We start from the raw sequence: 8,271 nt of genomic DNA, 5'->3' as shown, positions 1-8,271 counted from the left end.
ATAAAAACTATCAGATACGTTCTCCGCGTTGATATTACCCACCTGTTCCTTCCTCGTGCAACAACATAATTTGCAACTAGTACCAAGTGACTCGAAGGGTTAAAGGCGCTTTTCGCACCGTGCGGTAAATAAATAAATAATAATCGTGTAATACGACATTATCGTCAACAATTGGAATTTTTAACGTCCCCTACCATATATTATACACCACGTGGGCCAATTTTGCGCTATTACCTTTAGTTGGCTCCTTTACGCGTTCAGCACTCGACCCAATTGAACCGTCGCTTTCGGTATTAAACAGAAAGCAATTTTTGAATTAAAAATTGTTTACCGACACCATCAATGAGAAGTGTTAGTGAGAATCAAGAAGATATTCACAACAAACAAGTAAGTTTTCAAGTTTTCAAAGATTAATTTTTTTATTCCTTCATTTTCAAAACGTGTTATCAACCCAGATGTTAAAAACTTTTAATAGAAGAAATAAGATGAACGTTTTAAAATAGCAAATTCATAATCATCCGATATGACCAAATGTTTGATGAAAGTATCAAATTAATTAGCGTTCATGTTTAGATTTATTTGTTTAAAAATCTTTAATTTTTTTTGTCACAAACGAGAACTGTTGAGTAATCACTAAAAATACTTAGCTAATGGATATTAACTTAATTTTGCTAAACTTTAGTGGTGACACGCTACATAACTATGTTAATGAAGGAGTCTTAAGAAAACTTTTCTTAAATCGTTTTAAATCACAGATGATTTTTATTAACATAATAGAATCAAATAAAATATTTTAAAATAGAAAATATTAATTACACCAGATTAAGATTAATACGATTATATTATCAGTAATAAAAATCTATATGACTTTATTAGATTATACCAGCAATTAACACAATGATGGATATTATCAGTTATGAAATTGTAAAGGGTAAAGTTAAATAAGAAGTAAATGGAAAGTACCTTGAATAAGCTTATGTAAAGAGCAAGGTAAATGCTTCAATTGATTTCCATTATTAACAATTCAATTTTTATCTTTCACTAAGGTATCTATCATAAAAGCAATTAATAAATAAACAATACTTTGGGTAAATTCATCTTCAAAAAACAATTATATTATTTACTTATTGTTAGAATAATACAAAAATTTATTTTTGTAAAATTATTGAAGATAATGAACAATAATCAATTTATTGCATTAGTAAAGTGATAAGCAAGAGAATGTTGTCTCCGGGGTATTATGAAACTAATTAAAATAAAATATGATTTATTGGCTTTTTATTAGAAATAAAGCCCATGCGATAAAATGTTCTTTATATGATAGAGACAATAAGATTATTTTTATTCCATCAACACTAATCTTTTGCTTTGTTTATAATTAGTTAGCATGAACAAAAATATTTTAGTTCAGTCAAAAAATTGTATTGACTTAACTGATTTAAATAAGTTACATTTCATTAAGTGTTTTATTACGTGTAATATAAGAAAGTTTTACGTAACATTTTTGTCACTTTTCGATAATTAACTTTTCTTTTATCAATTGCATCAAATATATGCAGAATGACTCAAATTATGACATGATAAGAATGATGGCGATGTCTCCGATCTTAAGCAATTCCTAATAATTATGCATCGTTTTTAAGTCTCTATCAATACACGTTGTTTAATAACAATTTTTAATTTTCAAAACATTTTCGAATAATTTTAAAATAACTTCACAAGATTTTCATTAAGATGATTTCAGATGATACTTGACAATCTTAAACTTTTTTTGTAATCAATGAATTCAAGTTATTTTAGCACAATCTAATAATCAAGATATTATATACGATTTTGATTGATTCAAGATTGCAAATATATTAAACGGATTTAGAGAAATTTTAAGTAACATCTAGATTTTAAAGAATTTATTAAGATTTAAAACATTTTTATTTTAATTCATCATCATTATGATTCAACATAAGCTTTAACATTTAGTTAATTTTGCATCAATAATTTTAATAGCAACAAACCTCTCAGTAACAAACTTTTACTCTTGTTTTTTCACCTACTCTACAAGCCGATATCTTCGTTGTCTTTAGAGATAGCGGAATATTAAATACACTAGTAGAAAGCTTAATCTTTTCTTCATCTAAAACTTTTGTTATGTCAATATTATGATATCAACATCGAAAAAAAATAATGATCGTCGCCGTGTACCGAATAAATCTCTAAATTATCAAACTTCAAGCCTGTGTGCAGCCGTTATGAAAGCGAATTTAAAAAGAAGTTTCACCAATTTGAAAAGAACACATTTTGAGCTATCTAAAATCTGGTTTTGTCCGGTCAATATCTATCGGCATCGGACAAAGAACAGGTATTATAAACAACCCTACACATAGAATCGGTAGATAGACTAAAGTAGTATCAATCGTATAGGAAAATTTCTGCTTTATGCAGTGGTATATAACTTTAGTAGATCACATGGTTATACAAGTATGATGACAATGACATTTATGATGCTGAAATCATTTACATATAGCAAAACCACGTATAGGTTTTCCCAGTTTTTGGGGGAGAAACTGCTTGTGTAATCATGCTACCGACTAAACTGATATATCAATGCATAGGGCGGAGAATTTTAGATTCTATATAATCACAAAGTTTTGTCCGTATCATATAAGAAAGTTATAACGTCGTAAACATTTACATACGGTAATTATACGCAGTTGTTGCAGTTTTTGGAGGCAAAATGCTTGTGCAACTATGTCATCTACTAAAGTTATATACCACTGTATAGAGCGGAAAATTTCCTATGGATTCTATATGGTCTCGAAGTTTTGTCCGTATCATATAAGAAAGTTATGACGCCGTAAACATTTACATACGGTAACTATACGCGGTTTTTGCAGTTTTTGGAGGCAAAATGCATGTGCAATCATGTGATCTTCTAAAGTTATATACCATCGTATAGAACTGAAAATTTCATATAAATTGTATATGGTCTCTGAGTTTTGTCCGTATCATATAAGAAAGTTATTTAATGCACTTCTAAAACATACCGGCTGTAATGCTGCTTTACAAAAAGAAATGATTTTATAATCTCCTCAATCTCCTGTTTGTTTTTTGTTATGCACCGATAGAAAGACCAGACAATTTGCTATATGATTGATACCGCTTCAGTTTTTTGTTCCTACCAAATAAAAGAGTTCTATTGTTACAGGTCAATCTACCAATTCTATGTGTCCGGGCTTGAAATTTGATAATTTTGAGGTGTGTCCTGTATTTTTTCCGCATTGATATTATGATATTGACAGAACACAAGGGTTTTAGATGAAGAAAAGGGCTTTCTAGTATTGTATTTAATATTTCACTATCTCTAATGACACCGAAGATATCGGCTCGTAAAGAACAAACGTTAAGATCTTTACATCTTAAGCTATTTTAGATGATCAATTTTAAACCGGTTTTGAATCAATCATTTTAACAATTATCCTATAAATAAACCCGGATGATACCAAAAACATTGTATACAAAACAATTTCCATTTTCAAATAGTGTAAAATGTATCTTTTAATAAAATTACGCTGTACAAATTTTAATAGATAAATAATATATTTTTAGTATTCTTAATGATACCGTTCACCTTCATTTCAATGAAATATTTTGAATACATAGTGAAGGTAACTACACTTTTATGTTCATACACAACATCCTGTTTATTTCAATGTGCATTTAAATTTATTTGCTACAATTATATATTTTTTAATTTTACATCAAAATTTATTTTAACAAGTTTTGGTTGATCATAAAATTAATCCCTTTGGGAAAATTTCGCAATATATACTCATTTTGGTACTTCAACATTTAGTTTCAATAAAAAAGTACATTCTCTATATATCAATAATTACCAAGTGTGTACGCTCTCCAGTAATTTTCCACATCAAAGGTATTATCGGGGAGATAAAAATCAACCATCCAGTGCTCTAATCGAAAACTATCGACAACATAATCGACTTCTCTATGTTCAATTCAGCAAAAACAGTAAGTGATTTGTAACTTTTCGAATTATGCAATCAACTTTATATAGCGAATTTACACTACTTTTAGTACATATTGTTGTATTGTAGATTTAAGGCTCTCATTCATTGTATCTTGTTATTGTAAAATAGAAAATTTCAAATCAATTTACATATTTCCTCAAGGACAAACGAGTGAAGAGTTTTGTTGGTGAAAATATCTGTCTGCTCCATTTTTTCTTTAAAGTTTAAGTGAGTTGTTGGTGTTATACATGTGTTACATGTGCTGTTCTCATTTTAGAGATAATAGTCTATGTGTAATTATTTAATCTCGTTTAAGTATGTCTTTAAAAGGATGTCCTGTCTATCACTCCTTTTGACGTCTTTCCTGCACATACAATATACGATCTTTATCTTATTTTTACGTCTCCAAAAAATAAGGATTTTCCCGTTTATACAGGATGAACCAGAAAAATCATAAAAAATATTTCAAATTTATTTACGTTGGAACTTCACACTTTGAAAAATAACATTATATTATATAATTGCATAAACGAATTTTTATCCATATTAATCGATTTATAAGGGATATATTTTTTCAGTTTTATATAAAATATTAACTTCGATAAATTTACGTAATTTAAACCTTTAATAATTGATGTAAGCACTTTGTATAGTTACTTGATGTAGTTATCAGACTCAAACTAAAAATATAATTCAATCAAAAATATATAATTTCACATATTAATTTTCAATTAAAATTATTTCGTTATTTTTTAAAGTAGAGGTCAATTTCCCATATCAATAAATACTTGACAAGTACATATATTTGCTATTGCTATAAATATAATTAAATGTTTAAATATATAATAGGTATATCCAACAGACAGAATTTGCAATTGATTTCAATCGACAGTGTTTTCTTCAAGCATTCAAGACAACTCGGAAATAGGCTTTTTGTATACAATATTAGACTGCATTATTATGTGGGATGAAACAGGAAACCACCATATTAAATGTTCTGTAGAAGTCTTAGTACATGTAAAAATGTTCGTTTTATTAAAGAGGAATGCAAATTTAGACTTAATGAAATATATGAAATACATCTATGAATCACAAATTGACTAAAACATTTCAACATTTTTGTAACAATCTTTTCTACTCAGAACTGATGAAACTAATATTGATGTAACACTAACCATTTTATTTATAAGCCATATTATACCAAGAAGGATTGTTGAGCGAATGAAGCTTCTGTCGAACACCGTATTCTGAGACTAATTGTATGTTGTTCATGACGGTTTCCACTTAGAAAAGGGCCGTTCATTCTAGACTTGAAGAGACTCTGCGTGCTATTTCAAGATGCTACTTCGGACCCGCTGTTGCCCAAAATATAAGGAACTATGTTAGGCGTTGTTGGTCTTGCGCTTAAAAGAGGTTTTTGCAAAAAAGGTGTTCAGTGTAGCTCTGCACTATTATTTATGTCAGTTTATATTTGTTAGTTAAGTTGTACATAATTCTCAAACACGAAGTTACAACAGCAGTGTACTTGTACTGCACAATACATGGTTTAAATATAAAATTTTCAAAGCTTTAAACATTATCTCAGCAATGTTTCAAATCGTTAACATTTTAATTTTTTGTTATATCTCACGTTTTTGGAAGTCATTTTATAAAGACAACAAATTGAAACAATATTCAACATCTCATTAAGTCTCCTGACATAAACGTTAAATAGTACTGTACTTCTTGAACTATAACTCCGTGGTAACCCTCTGTACCTGGTATTTTCCCCAGATTCCACCAATCATTCTTCAACTCTAGGATCTTAACTGCTCTTAATTTATATATTACACTTATTAACGTATTTGGTACTTTAAGGTCATTCAGAATATCCATCAATTTAGGTATAAATACACTCCCATACGAACAATAATAATATTTTTGGGTCACTACCCCACTTTACTGAAGCCAATGATTTAATCATGTTTAATCCATTTGTAATATTTTACTAGCTTCATTGATTTGATTTTTCCATGAGAGCTTACAGTTATAATATATACTTAAACATTTTACTTTGTCTGTATATTCAATCATAGCTCCTTCGTAATATTGGATCTCTGTTTATGTGCCTTTTTCTAGAGAATATTAATGCCTTAGTTTTTTCTGTAGCCAGTGTTAAGTGCCTTACCTATAAAGATCTTGGCAACACTTTAGTAGCTTCATTAAGTTGGTATATGCAACTTTTCATCTCCTTTGCACCTACATAGATTGCTATATCATCCAAGTCCTCTGACATAAACGTTAAACATTAATGTACTTATTGGACTATCCTCTGGTAACCCTCTGTACCTGGTATTTCCCCCAGATTCAACCCATTATTCTTCAACACTAGGATGTTAACTGCTGTCAATTTATGTATTACACTTATTAACGTATTTGGTACTTTAATTAGGTATAAACACGCTCCCATACGCGTCCTTCAAATCTATAAACAATGCCACCACTGAGTGTTTTTTAAGAAAAGCTAATTGAATATTTGTTGTTAGGAATGTGTTTACGTGTATTACTTCCTTACCGTTTCTAAATCCAAATTATGTTTCCTCCAGCACCTTGTTATGCTCTAATCACCACTCTAATCTGTTAGTGATTATTTTCTCAATGACTTTTCTGATGACATAAGCGATATTGGTCTGTAGCTTTCGATTAAGTATTTTACTAAGTTTAAGAATAGGTACAATCAAGAAGTATTTTGTAATTCTTAGCCTTTTTGGTATAATTTGATTTTGAAAACAAAAAATTTTCGCTTTGTTCTTTTTTTTAAGGCAATTATCCGGTAGCCGATACATATGTATATGGTCTTAAATTGAGAAGGAATTGGTGGTGGTAGTCTGTGGTAACGAAAGCTTCATCAATATATTTATGATAGCACTATTCTTATAGAGAATGATTATAAACCATTAACACACTAGAAGATTTATCATTTTCACGAAAGGTGCAATCATTCAAGAAACTTTGAGTGACCTTGAAATATCAATTATAACAGATTTAGTACAGAATGATTGGTAAGTCGAAATATCTTAAAATTGTCATGAAATCAGGGACCTTATGTTTCCGGCCGGCCACAATTTTTATTTTTATATCTTCTTCTTTTTTTTACGTTAAGACAACTATCTTGATTCTATGCTGAAAAGTAGAGTTACAGCTTTTATATCATCATACAGGTGGTCTATTTGCTCCTGGGAGTCCATATTTGACTATCCATGGTAGTTTTGTGGCTTCACGTTCTCTCCATTTCGATATCGCATATCTCTCTAATATCCTCACTTTTTGTATAGTCCTACAAGGTGTATACTGTTAATGACCTTACCGTCTTCATTTCGGCTGTTCTGAAGATTTTTTTGTGGTAGCATTTTCTGCTTTTCTCTTCATCGAGTATATTATAACAGTTCTTACACAGATCTTATATATGCGAACCTTGCTTTGTAGGGATATATATAGTTGTTTAGCCATATTATGTTACTCAGCTATCCTGATATAAAATTCCTGCTGCTCGTAATATTGACACCAAGATATTTAAAACTTATTGTGTGAGAAACCCTGTTCTATAGGATTAAGATGTTCATGTAGAATTTTGTTCCCGCATCCTTGGAGTGTTATCTTCATCCGCTGAAAACAAAATAGTCCACATGGCAAACCATTTTCAGTTCTTCGTTTCTCAACTAATAACCTTTTCCAAGTCTTTCTACGTCACTTATTATTTCGTCCATGATCAAATTGAGAGAGCGGAGATTACACTGTCTCCTTGTCTTATGTCAGTTTGTATTCGTACTCTGCGTGTCACATCTTCCTCTGTTTTTATTCTTATCCAGTTATTGGTGTACGCTATTTTGTTGTATTTAATATCTTTCTCAGCAATCAGCTGCAGTGTCGAGTTTAGAAGGCTTATTCCACGATAGTTCTCAGGATCTTTCTTGCATCCCTTTTTGAATACTGGTATTGTTATATTTTCTTTAGATTCGGTTGATTTTGCTTTTGTATTATTTTATTGAACAATTCCTCCATATCGTTGGGTAGTGTGCCTCCAATATATTCTAGTATCTCATCAACCCCTTCAGATTTGTGACTTTTGATTTGGTCATTGTTTGGTTTATTCTTTCTCTGATATGGACTATCGTGTGTTGACGTAATGTTGACTATCGAATTACACATTGTGATATCTCAAGGAATATGCAAAATGTTCTGAAACTTACAAAATTTGCCAGTTCTAAAA

General features: G+C 30.0%; 1 protein-coding gene across 1 annotated transcript in view; it reads left to right on the top strand.

The window, feature by feature from the left end:
* The first annotated feature begins 259 nt into the window (after window positions 1-259).
* The window catches only part of LOC111413530 (proton-coupled amino acid transporter-like protein CG1139), a 33,713-nt gene continuing 25,701 nt past the window's right edge, over window positions 260-8,271 (top strand). Inside the window, exon 1 of the mRNA XM_023044539.2 lies at window positions 260-387. The gene's annotated coding sequence lies outside the window, so the exon portion shown is untranslated. The remainder of the gene's footprint in view (window positions 388-8,271) is intronic.

The sequence above is a fragment of the Onthophagus taurus genome, chromosome 1 (assembly GCF_036711975.1).
Source record: "Onthophagus taurus isolate NC chromosome 1, IU_Otau_3.0, whole genome shotgun sequence".
NCBI classification, from domain to species: domain Eukaryota; kingdom Metazoa; phylum Arthropoda; class Insecta; order Coleoptera; family Scarabaeidae; genus Onthophagus; species Onthophagus taurus.
The sequence above is the reverse complement of the archived record's forward strand: the minus strand, read 5'-3'. Positions and strand labels throughout refer to the sequence as shown.